Genomic DNA, 19852 nt, shown 5'->3' with positions numbered 1-19852 from the left:
CATTTACCATTTTGTAATGTACAGTACACACATTTTTTCTTTTATTTAAAAAAAAAATTAGTTTGTCTTTAATTTAATTTAGTTTTAATATCTGAATCCATTTAGATGATAAATATTTAAGAAAAGAAGAAATCAGGAAAGGGGGTAAATACTTTCTCACAGCTCTGAATAAATGGTGGTTAATTATTTGAAAAAGAAAATCTTCATAAATGTATCACTGCCTCACAGATTCTAAAATCACCCAAACAGTTTGATGTTACACTTTCATGTAAATTTTTACATTTAATTTGTTAAATCTGACAGTTTCACTTCTGATCCAGGATAAACACTAAACCCCGGGTAGAGGAGCTGAGTGAACGTGGTCTGAACTCTGTGGAGGAGCTTCATTGTATCAGAGACGCTGTAGAAGGACAGAGTTCCTGCTTCATAATCCACATAGACTCCTATTCTAGAGGAACTCTGCATTATGGGAATTTTAGTCCCTTTGTTATTGTGCCTGAATAGAAATCTGGATGGAGAACACTCTAAACTCCAAGACTGATCATTACATCCTAACACACACTCACCACCACGTCCCTTCCTGCTGATGCTTTTATATGACACTGCTATAAAAACCCCATGATCCCCACTCAGCTCAACCTCCCAGTAACAGCGTCCACTCACACTCTCTCTACACACAATCTGGGGGAAACTATCAAATCTATCTGGATGATCAGGATACGACTGTAATGTTCTACTGCAGGTCACCACTTTGTTCTCCTCAGACAGATGGAGGTTTTTATTTACTGTGTTTGGATCCAGTGTGAACCCACAAACATCTGGAGAGGAAACACAAAATAAACCAATTAACATAGAAGAGAGAGAGAGAGAGTGTGTGTACAGTGTGTGTGTGTGTGTTTGCACAGTGTGTGTGTACAGTGTTTGTGTACACACATACACACAGACACTACACAATCACACAGACAAACATACAAACCCTACACATACACACAGACTACACACTCACACAGACACACACATACAAACCCTACACATACACACAGACTACACAATCACACAAGCACACACATACACTACACATTCACACAGATACTACACAATCACACAAGCACACACATACACTACACAATCACACAAACACACACATACAAACCCTACACATACACACAGACACTACACATACACACAGACACTATACATAGACACTACACAAACACACAAACCCTACACATACACACAGACACTACACAAACACACAGACACTACACATACAGACACTACACAAACACATAAACCCTACACATACACACATACACTACACAAACACACACATACAAACCCTACACAGACACTACACAATTATACAAACACACATACAAACCCTACACATACACACAGACACTACACATACACACAGACACTACACATAGACACTACACAAACACACAAACCCTACACATACACACAGACACTACACAAACACACAGACACTACACATACAGACACTACACAAACACACAAACCCTACACATACACACAGACACTACACAAACACACACATACAAACCCTACACAGACACTACACAATTATACAAACACACATACAAACCCTACACATACACACTACACAGTCACACACACGCCTACAAACACTACACATACACACAGACACTACACAATCACACACATACAAACCCTACACATACACACAGACACTACACAATCACACACAGGCCTACAAACACTACACATACACACAGACACTACACAATCACACAAACACACACATACAAACCCTACACATACACACAGACACTACACAAGCACACAAACACACACATACAGTCCCTACATTTACACACATACAGTGTATCACAGAAGTGAGTACACCCCTCACATTTCTGCAAATATTTCATTATATCTTTTCATGGGACAACACTATAGACATGAAACTTGGATATAACTTAGAGTAGTCAGTGTACAACTTGTATAGCAGTGTAGATTTACTGTCTTCTGAAAATAACTCAACACACAGCCATTAATGTCTAAATAGCTGGCAACATAAGTGAGTACACCCCACAGTGAACATGTCCAAATTGTGCCCAAAGTGTCAATATTTTGTGTGACCACCATTATTATCCAGCACTGCCTTAACCCTCCTGGGCATGGAATTCACCAGAGCTGCACAGGTTGCTACTGGAATCCTCTTCCATGATGACATCACGGAGCTGGTGGATGTTAGACACCTTGAACTCCTCCACCTTCCACTTGAGGATGCGCCACAGGTGCTCAATTGGGTTTAGTCCATCACCTTTACCTTCAGCTTCCTCAGCAAGGCAGTTGTCATCTTGGAGGTTGTGTTTGGGGTCGTTATCCTGTTGGAAAACTACCATGAGGCCCAGTTTTTGAAGGGAGGGGATCATGCTCTGTTTCAGAATGTCACAGTACATGTTGGAATTCATGTTTCCCTCAGTGAACTGCAGCTCCCCAGTGCCAGCAACACTCATGCAGCCCAAGACCATGATGCTACCACCACCATGCTTGACTGTAGGCAAGATACAGTTGTCTTGGTACTTCTCACCAGGGCGCCGCCACACATGCTGGACACCATCTGAGCCAAACAAGTTTATCTTGGTCTCGTCAGACCACAGGGCATTCCAGTAATCCATGTTCTTGGACTGCTTGTTTTCAGCAAACTGTTTGCTGGCTTTCTTGTGCGTCAGCTTCCTTCTGGGATGACGACCATGCAGACCGAGTTGATGCAGTGTGCGGCGTATGGTCTGAGCACTGACAGGCTGACCTCCCACGTCTTCAACCTCTGCAGCAATGCTGGCAGCACTCATGAGTCTATTTTTTAAAGCCAACCTCTGGATATGACGCCGAACACGTGGACTCAACTTCTTTGGTCGACCCTGGCGAAGCCTGTTCCGAGTGGAACCTGTCCTGGAAAACCGCTGTATGACCTTGGCCACCATGCTGTAGCTCAGTTTCAGGGTGTTAGCAATCTTCTTATAGCCCAGGCCATCTTTGTGGAGAGCAACAATTCTATTTCTCACATCCTCAGAGAGTTCTTTGCCATGAGGTGCCATGTTGAATATCCAGTGGCCAGTATGAGAGAATTGTACCCAAAACACCAAATTTAACAGCCCTGCTCCCCATTTACACCTGGGACCTTGACACATGACACCATGGAGGGACAACGACACATTTGGGCACAATTTGGACATGTTCACTGTGGGGTGTACTCACTTATGTTGCCAGCTATTTAGAAATTAATGGCTGTGTGTTGAGTTATTTTCAGAAGACAGTAAATCTACTCTGCTATACAAGTTGTACACTGACTACTCTAAGTTATATCCAAGTTTCATGTCTATAGTGTTGTCCCATGAAAAGATATAATGAAATATTTGCAGAAATGTGAGGGGTGTACTCACTTTTGTGATACACTGTACACTACACAAACACACACATGCCTACAAACACTACACATACACACAGACACTACACAATCACAGAAGCACACACATACAAACCCTACACATACACACAGACACTACACAATCACACACAGGCCTACAAACACTACACATACACACAGACACTACACAAACACACACACACAAACCCTACACATACACACAGACACTACACAATCACACAAACACACACATACAGTCCCTACATTTACACACATACACTACACAAACACACACTTACAAACCCTACAAATACACACAGATACTACACAATCACACAAACACTATACACATACAAACACTACACATACACACAGACACTAAACAATCATACAAACACACACATACAAACCCTACACATACACAGACATACAAAGCCTACACATACACACAGACACTACGCAATCACACAAACACTACACACATACAAACACTACACATGCACACAGACACTACACAATCACAAACACACATATACAAACCTCACACATACACACAGACACTACGCAATCACACAAACACTACACACATACAAACACTACACATGCACACAGACACTACACAATCACAAACACACACATACAAACCTCACACATACACACAGACACTACGCAATCACACAAACAAGCACATACAAACCCTACACATACACACAGAAACTACACAGACATATAGAAACACCCCACAAACATGACACATTCACAAACAGGACACAGACCACACACCAGCAACACACAATCCACACACACACAAACACATACAAACCCTACACATACACACATACACTACACACACAAACACACAGTCATACTTACAGAGCTCTTTGAATTGTGTGTTTGTGTTTAAGTGTGTGTGTGAGCACGTATGTGTGTGTGTCTGTTAATGTGTACATGTAAAGGTGAATGTGTGTAAGAGTGTATGAGTGTGTAAGCATGTGTGTGAGAGGGTGTGTCTGTGTAAATGTGTGTTGGTGTAGGTTATAGTGTGTATTCGTGTGTGTATGCTAGAGTGTGTGTGTGTGTGTGTGTTTCAAGGGTTTCTGTATCTGAATGATTGAGACTCATGAAATCTCCTGGATCAAAAATATACAGACAGCAGTTTAAATGATTGTTTACTTGTTTTAACTTCATGACCTCTGAAGTGTAACAAATATACAGATAACTGGGGGGTGCAAATACTTTTTCACTGCACTGTGTATGTTTGTGTGCTGGTGAGAAATTTACATTGTAGAAAATCTTCTCTGATTTCAGGTTCAGGAGGTGAAGTAATCCGGACTTTCTTCACTGCAGAAAGAGTAACAGTACAATCACTAATTACAGTAAATACATATGTACACCAAAATCTGTCACAGGTAAAGCCAGTAAGAAATTTGATATGTTCTCCCAGTGTTTGTCTAAAGTGACCTTAACTCTGGGTAACTGTGTGAGTGTATTTCATTCTACCCTGGACTCACTGTGACCATGACCAGTACTGGGTTAATGAGTAAATGAATGATGTTGTTAGATGTAAAATGTTCATGTTGGTGGATATGATTGTTTTGTTTGATGTTTGAGTACCGAAGCATTTTGGAGACAATGGAACACTGAGGGCTTGAACTCACCTTCATCTGGTATCTTCTCACACTGCTCTTTCCAGAATTCTTCTATTTTCTCTCTCAGCTGAGATACAGACTTTGTAACATCATCAAATGAGAGGAAAGGAATGATTGTGACGGCGGCTGATTCTGCAGATCCAGCAGGAGCCGAGAGAGACTGAAAATTCTACATCCAGACAGATAATGTTCACAGAGAAACAACAAGATGATGATGAATCACAAATGATGGACGACAGACATGAAGCACCATGTTTAAAAGATTTTGAGTTTAGGGGACGTCAAGTTACAAGGTACCGCTGTAATTTATTACTTGGACTGGTGCAGCAATAATATAATTATTTTTAGTTCTGTTACCTGGAGGAAATGGACGGGATCCTCTGTGTGTGAAAGCTGTTCCAGTTCAGCATCTTTCCTCTTCAGCTCTACAATCTTCTGCTCCAACTGGACTTTCAGGACTTTTTCAGCTCGACTTACTTCTGCTGTCTCTCGATCTCTGATCAGATCTTTTAGCTCAGAGCATCTTCTGTTAATTGAGTTAATAAGTTCAGTACAGATCCCCTCAAACGTTTCTTACTTTGATATTTGTCCATCCTGCACATTCATATGTAGCTACTGGTCAGACTAAGACTTTCATCACTCATAGCTTGGTGATGGTGCTAAATGGCTTGAGTGTCAGGAAACAACAGCCTGGCCAGGACTGGGAAATCCAATGTATTGATCTTCTCAAGTCTTCACCAGAAATCTTACATGGTAATTACGGCAACAACCAATAATCTTTTTGGGTGGCTCAGTCAAAGTCCTAATCTGATCTTATCAGACTTATTAGAACAACCTCAGAATTGCTGTACAGCATCAATCACCAACTAACCAGGCAGAATTTAAAGATTCTTTTAAATTTATGAACAAAAATGCTCCATCACTTGCAAAGTTACCTGAGATATAAAATACCTCATTATTAATGGAAATTGGTTTAATGGAGGAGAGTCGGACTGATCCTGAGAGCTTTTTGTTGATAAAACTTACCTTGTGAGACTCCACAGCGTTTATCAGCTCACAAAGTTCCTTCTCTCTGTTCTGTATTTTCTCCTGGAATTTTCTCTGGATCTCCAGCAGCTGCTTCTACACAGAATAACAATTCAGGATTTACTTGTATTGTGTATGAGCACCACATAAACAACATCAGTGTAAGTGCTAATGAGTTGTTACTTGTTAAAGAGAGCTGTATAATAATTGTACCTGTTTCTCAGTTCTTTCTGCTGCAGCTGATATTGTATCATGTCCATTATGATCATCCATGGTGCACAACAAGCAGATACACTGCTGATCAGTACGACAGTAAACCTCCAGCAGTTTATCATGCTGAGAGCAGATCTGATCCTGGAGTCGTCTGGAGGCTTCAACCAGCTTGTGCTTCTTATAAGAAGGAATTCGATAATGAGGCTGAAGGTGAGTTTTACAGAAAGAGGCCAAACACACCAGACAGGATTTTACAGCTTTGTATTTTTTCCCAGTGCAGGAATCACACTCCACATCTTCAGGTCCAGCAGAACAGTGACCAGGACGTGGAGCTTGAAGTTCTGTTTTCCTTAGTTTCTCCACAACTCCAGCCAGAATTGTGTTTCTCCTCACAACAGGTCTTGGAGTGAAGGTTTTTCTACACTGTGGACAGCTGTATGTTCCCTTATCATCCTCCTGATCCCAGCAGTTATTAATACACACCATACAGAAACTGTGTCCACATGATGTAGTAACTGGATCCTTCAGTGTTTCCAGACAGACTGAACAGCTGAACTCGTCCTCAGTTACTGAATTTTTGGACATTTTTCTACACATAAACAGAAACACCAGTAAACACAGCAAGTTATTTACAGCAGCTCAGACTTCCTGGTTTAGTTCGTGTGTTTAAATCAAATCAACAATTTGAACTACATAAAGTAACAATACACAGTAATGTACAGAAGTGTGGAAACGTATAAACTCACCTGCGTTCATCAACTTCAATTATCAACAAAACTACAAACACAGACACGAACAGATCCGCACTCGAACAGAACAGGATCAGATCAGTTTCACTTCTGCTGAACTAAAGGAGAGAGAGAGAGAGATATGGAACCTGGTCAGGGTCACGGTGGGTCCTTCTTTACTTGTTAACACTGAATGTAAATCAGGAACACATGCTGCACAATTATTTGAAGGTAACCAATTATCATTCAGTTTAGTTTTAAATAATACACACACATATACTTTTTATGTCTCATCCTCAAACTGTTTCACGTGTCTTTTCATTTAAATAGGGTGACCATATTTTCATTTGGGAAAACCAGGACACCTTGGAGCCGGGGGGGGGCGGCACATATACTGTGGCATGCACTCACTTAACATAGGCCCACGTAATCCTACAATAACATGATATTTACAGTTGGTTTATTAAAAATGCTTTTCAGTAAAAGTCAACAACAAAAACTCCAATAACAAATGATAATTTTATTCAAAATGCATTTATTCAAAATGCTTAAGTTAACATTTCCTGTAATGAATGAATAGCACAATGAAAGAAATAATGTCTCATCTAAACATCCCTCACTTAACAACAAAAGTTAACAATAACTCTCAACTCCAAATAACACATGATACTCAGTTACCCTCAGTAATGAACAAAATATTGTCTGTTCTGTAGGCTATTGGAAAAAAATAAATTAACAAATGAACTAATTAACAATCAGCTATTGGAAAAATTAAATTAACAAATTAGCCAATTAACAAAAAAATACCTCTTGTGTATTAGCAAAAATACAAAAATACCAACAAAAATATCAATAGACCATCTTTACTTTCCTGCTTAATCCTCATCTTCCTCTTCGTCTGGTTTTTCCTCCTCATCTGGTTTTTCTTCCTCGTCCTTCTTTGCCCATTTATATTTTGCTGTAGAGCTGATCTTTCTCAGCAGTTTCTTGTGGCTCAACACATACGTATGAAAGTCCTTGCAAGACATATTTTTGAAATTGTATTGCACAAATAGGATCCCTTTCAATGATTCAACTGAGAGCTGGTTCCTCTCCTTTGTCCACTGGCTCTGCATCAGTGAAAAAACTCTCTCCACATTTGCATTGTGAGGAGGAAGTGCAAAAACAAACTGTGCAATCTTCAGCAGTTCTGAGTAGCATCCAATGCTTTTGGCCTTCTCAAAGTATTTGGTCCACTTCTGGTGCACCTGCAGGCCCCATGAATGCGTCATCATCACTGCAGCTTTCTATGAATTTCTTCAGATTAGCAACTTGGTCAAAGCATTTAACATCATCAATTGGCACCCCCTTTTCTCCAAAGTACTTGATGCAGGCCTCCACATCATTCCACTTTGGTGGCTCACTCATGTCCATCCACATGAATGGTGAGAACTCTTCCATAGGTGTCATCCACTTCTCCAGATACTCCAAACATGAACTGTACATGCCGAGCACATCAGCTATGAACTTGTCACAGCCCTCTTCAAGTCCTTCTCTGCGATTTTCGGCCAGCAGTCCCTTAACTTTGAGGGACATGAAATTGTTGTTCTTCCGTTCAATAAGAATGTTGTGGATGATGCTCAATATTTTCTTAACCTCCATGATGGAGTTGTTCTCCCTTTCCATTTCTTGAATGTGATTGTGGAAGACGGACATGAGTGAGTGCATGTGCCACAAGTATATCTCACTAAATGGGTTTTCAAAAAATCCCTTGATCATCATGGGTGGCTTTTCCTGAGACGAAAAGAATGCTTTTAAAGCAGGGAACATCTGCAGCATCCTCTCTATGCCTAGGAACAGAGAGAGCCACCTGGTCTTGCTGTGTGACAGCATCCTCCTGTATTCAACATCCACAAAATCGCAGTACTCTTTGAGGGACTCTGTGTGCACAGTGTACAGTGTATCACAAAAGTGAGTACACCCCTCACATTTCTGCAAATATTTCATTATATCTTTTCATGGGACAACACTATAGACATGAAACTTGGATATAACTTAGAGTAGTCAGTGTACAGCTTGTATAGCAGTGTAAATTTACTGTCTTCTGAAAATAACTCAACACACAGCCATTAACGTCTAAATAGCTGGCAACATAAGTGAGTACACCCCACAGTGAACATGTCCAAATTGTGCCCAAATGTGTCGTTGTCCCTCCCTGGTGTCATGTGTCAAGGTCCCAGGTGTAAATGGGGAGCAGGGCTGTTAAATTTGGTGTTTTGGGTACAATTCTCTCATACTGGCCACTGGATATTCAACATGGCACCTCATGGCAAAGAACTCTCTGAGGATGTGAGAAATAGAATTGTTGCTCTCCACAAAGATGGCCTGGGCTATAAGAAGATTGCTAACACCCTGAAACTGAGCTACAGCATGGTGGCCAAGGTCATACAGCGGTTTTCCAGGACAGGTTCCACTCGGAACAGGCTTCGCCAGGGTCGACCAAAGAAGTTGAGTCCACGTGTTCGGCGTCATATCCAGAGGCTGGCTTTAAAAAATAGACACATGAGTGCTGCCAGCATTGCTGCAGAGGTTGAAGACGTGGGAGGTCAGCCTGTCAGTGCTCAGACCATACGCCGCACACTGCATCAACTCGGTCTGCATGGTCGTCATCCCAGAAGGAAGCTGACACACAAGAAAGCCCGCAAACAGTTTGCTGAAGACAAGCAGTCCAAGAACATGGATTACTGGAATGCCCTGTGGTCTGACGAGACCAAGATAAACTTGTTTGGCTCAGATGGTGTCCAGCATGTGTGGCGGCGCCCTGGTGAGAAGTACCAAGACAACTGTATCTTGCCTACAGTCAAGCATGGTGGTGGTAGCATCATGGTCTTGGGCTGCATGAGTGTTGCTGGCACTGGGGAGCTGCAGTTCATTGAGGGAAACATGAATTCCAACATGTACTGTGACATTCTGAAACAGAGCATGATTCCCTCCCTTCGAAAACTGGGCCTCATGGCAGTTTTCCAACAGGATAACGACCCCAAACACAACCTCCAAGATGACAACTGCCTTGCTGAGGAAGCTGAAGGTAAAGGTGATGGACTAAACCCAATTGAGCACCTGTGGCGCATCCTCAAGTGGAAGGTGGAGGAGTTCAAGGTGTCTAACATCCACCAGCTCCGTGATGTCATCATGGAGGAGTGGAAGAGGATTCCAGTAGCAACCTGTGCAGCTCTGGTGAATTCCATGCCCAGGAGGGTTAAGGCAGTGCTGGATAATAATGGTGGTCACACAAAATAGTGACACTTTTGGCACAATTTGGACATGTTCACTGTGGGGTGTACTCACTTATGTTGCCAGCCATTTAGACATTAATGGCTGTGTGTTGAGTTATTTTCAGAAGACAGTAAATCTACACTGCTATACAAGTTGTACACTGACTACTCTAAGTTATATCCAAGTTTTATTTCTATGGTGTTGTCCCATGAAAAGATATAATAAAATATTTGCAGAAATGTGAGGGGTGTACTCACTTTTGTGATACACTGTAAATGTGGAAGTACTGGTAGATTAAAAAAATTATATTCTCAATGTCCACATCAAGTCTGTCTGCCCCGTGATGGACACAGTTGTTAAGAATATGCGCTGGACAACATACGCCAATCAATGTTTTGTTTTGTAGCATTCTCTTCAAATTTGCAAATACATTATTTTCCCCTTCGTCACGCCGGGTTCCACCAAAATTAGTGTTGCAATTGTCGCCGGTAAATGCGACGCATTTGGAAGCCAAATAGTTTTTTGCCAATGTTTCCATTAGGTAATTGGCGATGGTGGTTGCAGTCTCGTTTGGTGTATCTTGCACTTGAATTAGTTTACTCTGCACACCACCCTCCTTCCAATCAAAGTACTGAATAATTATGGGGAAGATTTTCACCGCACCGTGATTACTCCCATCAGTGCTTACACCACAAAATGAGATGTTTTTGAACGCTTCGTGCGCCACTTCTACAGAATGAGGTGCCAGAACACCGTCAACAATAGCCTCGGTCTTAGTTCGGGCACAACTAAACTTTTTGGCTGTGTCTGAATCGGGGAGGGTCTTTTTCAACAATGAACTTGTGCAGTCCATAGATCGATAACTGTTGTGATGTTTCACTGTGTGAAATGACCATGCAGCCTCCGCTGCATTCACTGCATCCTCGTTCCCTGGTTTGACAAAGTACTGTGTGATCGAGCTAGCACTACTCTCGCCTCGGACAGCTGTTTTATGCTTCTCGGTGTCCAGGTGGCTTTTCAGATCCCTTGCACCTCCATTGGACACCGAGACATATGTGCCTGCTTTGCACACTGTGCACAAGGCTTCCCATTTGTCTCGACCCGGTCTGAAAGCGGGGAAACTCTTTTGTAAATCGTCGGTAAACATACACTTGCACTTCGGCATGTTGCTTGCGTACTGACAGTCACGCTGTCTACATTCTGATTAAGAACAGGGCTGCCCTCACTGACGCGGCTCAGGGATTACGTCACACGCAGCGCCGTGCGCAGTGCCCTAGTGCCTGTAAATTTAATGGTCCAATGAAGGTATTTTAAAAACCAGGACATTTCCTCACTTTTTAAAAAAAAACCTGGGACGCCCGGGACAGGACGTGAAATACGGACATGTCCCGGGAAATACGGACGTTTGGTCACCCTAATTTAAAGAAATATTTTATAGGAGAGATGCTACACTTACACGTCCCGCTCGTACTACAGGAAATTATAATGTAAATATTACAATAAATAAATAATAATAACTTTGTTTAACTGCCTTGGACATTAGCTTTGATGAAGAAAAAGCTGCTGGGTCAGTGTGTAACAGGAGGTTTGGAGTGAAGGTGGGTGTGTGTGGATAAAAGCTTCCAGCATCTGGTATTCCCAGGCGGTCTCCCATCCAAGTACTAACCAGACCCGACCCTGCTTAGCTTAAAACATACACGCCATGAACCAATCAGATTTAACATCATTAAACAAGTTTATTCCTTAATTATTTGTCCTTATACTAGAGGAGCGACTCAGTTCCTTTAGCTCATTTCAAAGAGTCGTTCAATACAATTGGTTCGTTCGGGAACGACTCATCACAGTAACTGTAATGTCATTACAAATATGTAACTGTAACGCGTTACATTACTTCGTTACAGATTAAATTACTTCGTTACTGTACCGCGTTCCCCCCCAACACTGTAGCTGAGAGATACAGGGCTAATGGAGAAGTTTTACTGCTAAGCTGCTGTTCAACTCCAGTCCAGTTGGTGGCGCTGGTGCGTCTTAAGTTGTTCTGCTAACCGCCATTAAACATCATAAGAAGAACAAGAAGCTGCTGTGTTTGTACTTTAGAGCCTCATCTGTAAGTAAAATATGTATTTAATTATAACCCTTATATTTAATTATAACCACATTCTAATTAATAATAAAACTAGAGTTCATAATAAAACATCACTGTGAGGATTTGAGGAGCTTTAACTCCAGTTTTATTTAAACAAACAAACTATTAGCTGCTCTGCTAACTGTTAGCATCACACATGATTCAGTACTGATGAACCGATTCATTGAACCGATGAATTCGTCGATTGTAACGGATTCAGAGTTTATTAATTATTAAATCTAACATTTTGATATAAACGCGTCACATTTTCAGCTTTGTTTACAGTTTTTAATGTTTTATACAAACAGCGAGTTCTTGTAGCTTTGTTTACAGGTTGTTTTACAGGTTTATAGTAAAAGTTAAAAGTATTAGTACAGCACTGTTATTGGGAGTGGATGAGAAACTAGATGTAAAGAACATCAGACTTAATTATTTCACTTTGGGCCACAAAACCACTTCCACCAAACTCAAAGGGTTGTTTCCCAGACAGGGATTAAGGTTTATAGTCCAGGACTACATTTAGCTTTAAATAGAGAATCTCCATTCAAAATGCTGTGTAGTCTAGGACTAGGCTTAATCCCTGTCTGTGAAACCAACCCAAAAAGTTCTATTAGAAGTCTTTTCTGTCTGATGCTGCTCAGTCCCACAATAGTTTCAACATTTTCACTCTGTTTACATCCTCACAGCATTAAAAATAAACAGTTAAAGAGTCTGAAAGAATTTTCCTGGATTTCTCTTTAATAGGGAATAAAGTACATTTGTCTATTTGTCTGTCAGATCTTTTAATAATGCAGTCAGCAGAAGAGGGACACGTCACCCCCATAGATCTACAAAATGAAGGATTCCAAGAGAAACTAATAAAAAAGGAGGAGGAAGAAGATGGAAGTTACTTCTGTAAGTAAATGTGGAGCTATTTGCCATGTTGGTACAGCACAGTTTGGTTAGTATAGTAATATATAGTAGTATAGTAAGAATAATAAGAGAATGTGGATAGTGGGATTAGAACCTGTACTGTACCGTACTGTCCTATGTAGAAGTGCTGATACTTCCAGTCTGGATTAAATCTAAGTAGTATTTATTTGTGGTAACTAAACCCACAACCTTCAGTTTCCTCCAGTTGTTGAGTTTCTTCTTCACATATTGATGAATTTCAGGTGAAGGATCTTTAATCCCTGTGGAACACGTCACCTCTGAGGAACACCTCACCCCAGAGGACCAACAGTGTGGAGGTTTCCAGATGAAGCCTGTGAAGAAGGAAGAACCTGAAGATAAAGATGAACTCAGTAAGTAAAAATAACATTTATTATTGAATTTATTTGTGTCTATCACTAACACTAACAGCACCACTAAACCCTCACAGTCACGCAAACGACTCTAATCTCTATTTACACAAATAAAGAAAACTGTCGAGCCCAACTTGTGAGAATCTGTTCAGCCATGATAATAGAGACAGCAGCTGATCTGGTGTTAAGAACCACACAAACTACAATAATAATAATAGTAATAAGTTTAACTTATATAGCGTCTTTCACCAAACTCAAGGTCGATGTACAATGATAAAACAAACATAACAAAAGGGATAGATTACACATAGAATTCAATTCACAGAGAGAAGAGATCCAGCAAAGAGTCGAGCAGAGAGTTCTAGAGTGTCACCCATAGTGGACAACCTAAAGAAATTAATCATTCATGATGCATCATGGTACAGGACTTTAGCATCAGATCTCAATTTAACATTTACTAACAATCTACATTATTTATAATGTTATAAATGTGTTTTATTATTTATAATGTTATAAATGTATTTATTATTTATAATGTTATAAATATATTTGATTATTTATAATGTTATAAATGTATTTGATTATTTATAATGTTATAAATGTATATTATTATTTATAATGTTATAAATGTATTTGATTATTTATAATGTTTTAAATGTATTTTATTATTTATAATATAAATGTATTTGATTATTTATAATGTTATAAATGTATTTTATTATTTATAATATAAATGTATTTGATTATTTATAATGTTATAAATGTATTTTTTATTTATAATGTTATAAATGTATTTGATTATTTATAATGTTATAAATGTATTTATTATTTATAATGTTATAAATGTATATTATCATTTATAATGTTATAAATGTATGTGATTATTTATAATGTTATAAATGAATTTGATTATTTATAATGTTATAAATGTATTTGATTATTTATAATGTTATAAATATATTTGATTATTTATAATGTTATAAATGTATTTGATTATTTATAATGTTATAAATGTTTTTGATTATTTATAATGTTATAAATGTATTTGATTATTTATAATGTTATAAATGTATTTGATTATTTATAATGTTATAAATATATTTGATTATTTATAATGTTATTAATGTATTTGATTATTTATGTTATAAATGTTTTTGATTATTTATAATGTTATAAATGTATTTGATTATTTGTAATGTTATAAATGTATATGATTATTTATAATGTTATAAATGTATTTGATTATTTATAATGTTATTAATGTATTTGATTATTTATGTAATAAATGTTTTTGAATATTTATAATGTTATAAATGTATTTGATTATTTATAATGTTATAAATGTATTTGATTATTTATAATGTTATAAATATATTTGATTATTTATAATGTTATTAATGTATTTGATTATTTATGTTATAAATGTTTTTGATTATTTATAATGTTATAAATGTATTTGATTATTTGTAATGTTATAAATGTATATGATTATTTATAATGTTATAAATGTATTTGATTATTTATAATGTTATTAATGTATTTGATTATTTATGTAATAAATGTTTTTGAATATTTATAATGTTATAAATGTATTTGATTAGTTATAATGTTATAAATGTATTTGATTATTTATAATGTTATAAATGTATTAGATTATTAATAATGTTATAAATGTATTTGATTATTTTCTGCTTCAGAACTGAACAAGGATTTCTGCTGCTCCTCGTGTCCACGTTCCTCTACAACCCAAAATCAGCTCCACAATCACATCAAGAGCTGCAACCATCATAAATATGAGACTCTGGTGAAGATTAAGACTGAACATGAGGATCTGACGCCCACCAGAAGCTCCAGTAATCAGCAAACGTCCTCTGGTACTGTCAGCATTAACACCTCTCTCAGTCCCACACAGGAAGAAGGAAACGTCTGCTCACAGTGTGGGAAGAGCTTCAGGTTCCCGAGTTTTCTCAAAATACGCCAGCGCATTCACACAGGAGAGAAACCGTATCAGTGCTCACAATGTGGGAAGAGTTTTAATACACAGGGTAATCTGAAAAAACACCAGCACATTCACACTGGAGAGAAACCGTATCAGTGCTCACAGTGTGGAAAGAGTTTTAATACAAAGAGTGAGCTTAAAATACACCAGCACATTCACACTGGAGAGAAACCGTATCAGTGCTCACAGTGTGGGAAGAGCTTCAGTACCCAGAGTGCTCTCAAACCCACCAGCGCATTCACAGTGGAGAGAAACTTTATCAGTGCTCACAGTGTGGGAAGAGCTTCAAATACCAGAGTGCTCTCAAAATACACCAGCGCATTCACACAGGAGAGGAAACCGTATCAGTGCTCACAGTGTGGGAAGAGCTTCAAATACCCGAGTGCTCTCAAAATACACCAGCGCATTCACACTGGAGAGAAACCGTATCAGTGCTCACAGTGTGGAAAGAGTTTTAATACAAAGAGTAAGCTTAAAATACACCAGCGCATTCACACAGGAGAGAAACCATATCAGTGCTCACAGTGTGAAAAAGTTTTAATCAACAGAGTAATCTCAAAATACACCAGCGCATTCACACTGGAGAGAAACCGTTTCAGTGCTCACAGTGTGGGAAGGGTTTTAATCAACAGGGTAAGCTCAAAATACACCAGCGCATTCACACTGTAGAGAAACCGTATTAGTGCTCACAGTGTGAAAAGAGTTTTAATGGACAGGGTGATCTCAAAATACACCAGCGCATTCACACTGGAGAAAAACGGTATCAGTGCTCACAGTGTGGAAAGAGTTTTAATGGACAAAGTGATCTGAAAAGACACCAGCGCATTCACACAGGAGAGAAACCGTATCAGTGCTCACAGTGTGGAAAGAGTTTTAATCAACAGAGTAATCTCAAAATACACCAGCGCATTCACACTGGAGAGAAACCGTATCAGTACTCACAGTGTGGAAAGAGTTTTAATACAAAGAGTGAGCTTAAAATACACCAGCGCATTCACACAGGAGAGAAACCATATCAGTGCTCACAGTGTGAAAAAAGTTTTAATCAACAGAGTAATCTCAAAATACACCAGCGCATTCACACAGGAGAGAAACCGTATCAGTGCTCACAGTGTGGAAAAAGTTTTAATGGACAGGGTGATCTTAAAATACACCAGCGCATTCACAGTGGAGAGAAACCGTATCAGTGCTCACAGTGTGGGAAGGGTTTTAATCAACAGGGTCAGCTCAAAATACACCAGCGCATTCACACTGGAGAAAAACCGTATCAATGTTCACAGTGTGGAAAGAGTTTTAATGGACAGAGTGATCTGAAAAGACACCAGCGCATTCACACTGGATAGAAACCGTATCAGTGCTCACAGTGCGGAAAGAGTTTTAATGGACAGAGTGATCTTAAAGTACACCAGCGCATTCACACTAGAGAGAAACCATATCAGTGCTCACAGTGTGGAAAGAGATTTAATGTACAGAGTAATCTCAAAATACACCAGCGCATTCACATTTTACAGAAATGATGCTCACAGTGTTGGAGCTGCTTTGCTCATTTATCAGCACTTAGACAGAAGTGTGACTCATCAGACCAAACAAGCTAAAATATAGAAATATAGTGAGTGAGTGAGTGTTGGGGAGAAATGGTTAGCAATGAATGAATTATACTGTGTAATTAATAGGTCATTAATTACACAGTAAACATGAATAAGTAAATAGTAATAATAAAAGTATAAATCTTTATGTTAAACTATTACTGGGAAATAATGTGATTATCTATAGTGGAGTGAATGGTGGGTAGAACCAGGAGGTTTAGAGCCTGATGTAAGTGAATGCTATCAGTTAATAGTGGAAGTGAATTGAAAATAAAAGGTATTGGATCGGCTAGCATATATTGGTCTTAGTGATACTGTGCTTGATTGGTTTTCTTCATACATTTCTAGACATGTACAGTATGTTCACAGTAACTCCTGTTACTAGTGGTGTCCCTCAGGGCTCTGTCTTGGGGCCTCTACTATTCATAATTTACCTGCTTCCCATTGGACGTATCTTTAGGAAATACAACATTCAATTTTATTGTTATGCAGACACCGAGCTATACCTGTCCACTGTGCCCACGGCTACTCTTCCTCCTCCATCTCTCTCTGATTGGCTAATAGAATTAAGAACATGGTTCTCTTACAGTTTTCTCACATTAAATGCTGATAAAACTGAAATTCTTCTTATAGGTAGAAAATCTCCTCTCTCTAAATCTAACAAATTCTCAGTGATGATGAAGAACTCAGTCGTCTCTCCTTCCACTCACAATCTTTCATTTCATGCACATATTAACAATATCACACGATCCGCTTATTTACATTTACGTAACATAAATCATCTACGTTAGGGCTGGGCGATATGGATAAAAAATTATATCTCTATATTTTTTTCTGAATGGCGATATACGATATATATCTCGATATTTTTTTATTCCATAAGGTAATAACAAAAAGACACTTCTGAGACAAAGCTACATGTTCCAATTTTTTTACAGGCACTTTTATTAATATTCATGCTGGGGAAGCTTCACACAAGAATTATTTTTGCTTAAAAAAAAAAAAAGCTATTCTAAGAAAAAAAAAAAGTTGTTTTCTAAGGCATCTCCTGTTGTCTAACGTGAATTACAAATATATTGTCTGGCCCTTTAAGAATGTTAAGTGTACTATAGGGCGCAGGGAGCGAGTGTGTAGGGAAGATGTTGGAATGAAAAACATAAAAGTAAAACCCCGTTAAAGTAAACCCCTCGTTAACCCCCCACCCCCCCATGTTTGGACTTTATACATTATTTTATGTATATGTCGCCACAACATTAACATTTACATTAATATTTTCTTTTACTGTATAGAACTCAGTTCTGTAATACAGGCAGAACTAATCATTCATGTTACTGTGTAACTATTACAACATTTAATGCATTTTAATCAGCGTTCTTCTTCATGCACTTTATTATTATTTAACAGCTTTATTTGCTGTTTAATTGCTGTTTGCTCCTTGTTTACTGCAGAGTTAGTTCATGCAATTTAATAATGTTTGGTTGTTTATTGGCCGACAACAAGAAATACTATAATAGAAGATAAATAAATAAATGACGTGTCGGACGTCGGGCGATCGTCCAGTATAAACTAACACGACCACGTACAACATCCAGTACAGAAATCCCCATAATGTTTGTTTTTACAGATAGAGCAAATATCTGCACATCACATATACAAACACTCGAGTCAGAACAACAGGAGACGCACCGCTACGTTATTATTACTTTCTCAACACTTAATGTGAAGTAAATACGTGCATGTCAGCGTGTGCATGCCCTTGTGTTGGTTTTTGAAACGAATAACGACTCGTTTTCTTGTTTTTTTAACTTTGGGATTTGAAGTGAAAAACGAATGAAGGTACACGGAGCTGGAACCTTTTATCTGGACTTGTTTTCGGCGTTCTCTACAGAATACATTATTCTGCTGCTCATCTGACACTTTGAATTCGAACCATCTCCAAATAATTACAAAATTAGTCATTATTTTTCTTTTTAGTAAACAGCTCCTCTTCGATAGCTTCTGTCGTGTCTTTATCCGTCTCCATGCTATCGCTGCCTGCAGGACTTACTGGTGAAGCGGTGGGGAGGGGCGAGTTGTGTTCAGTGAGGGAGAGAGGCGGGGCAGTGAGGGAGAGGGGCGGGGCAGTGAGGGAGAGGGGCGGGGCAGGTGAACATGTGCAGAGACAAACTAGGAGAAGAGAAAGACGAACTGTCGGATCTAATTGGAACGCAACATCTATATCGATATATGCGATATTGTCTTATCTTATATCGCGTATGAAAATATATCGATATTTTTAAAATATCGATATATCGCCCAGCCCTAATCTACGTCCATTCCTTTCTCCTAGAAGTGCTGATGTTCTTGTTCATGCCCTGGTCACATCTCGAATTGATTATTGGAACTCTCTCCTTTTTGGTCTACCTCATATGGGAGCTAGAGCTTTTAGCTACTCTGCCCCACATCTCTGGAACTCTCTCCCTCCTGACATTCGCACCATTGATTCAATCCCTAGTTTCAAAACATGCCTTAAAACCTATTACTTTAAACTCACCTACCCTTAATCTGTGTAATTAATTATGTACTGATGT

General features: G+C 38.8%; 2 pseudogenes; one reads left to right on the top strand and one right to left on the bottom strand.

Annotated features, from left to right (window-relative positions):
* Nucleotides 1–294: 294 nt before the first annotated feature.
* LOC134326410 (tripartite motif-containing protein 16-like) lies at nucleotides 295–13853 on the bottom strand (annotated as a pseudogene).
* On the top strand, nucleotides 13852–17117 carry LOC134326142 (zinc finger protein 300-like; annotated as a pseudogene).
* The last annotated feature ends 2735 nt before the right edge of the window (nucleotides 17118–19852 follow it).

This window comes from Trichomycterus rosablanca, chromosome 14 (genome assembly GCF_030014385.1).
Source record: "Trichomycterus rosablanca isolate fTriRos1 chromosome 14, fTriRos1.hap1, whole genome shotgun sequence".
Lineage (NCBI taxonomy): Eukaryota > Metazoa > Chordata > Actinopteri > Siluriformes > Trichomycteridae > Trichomycterus > Trichomycterus rosablanca.
The sequence above is the reverse complement of the archived record's forward strand: the minus strand, read 5'-3'. Positions and strand labels throughout refer to the sequence as shown.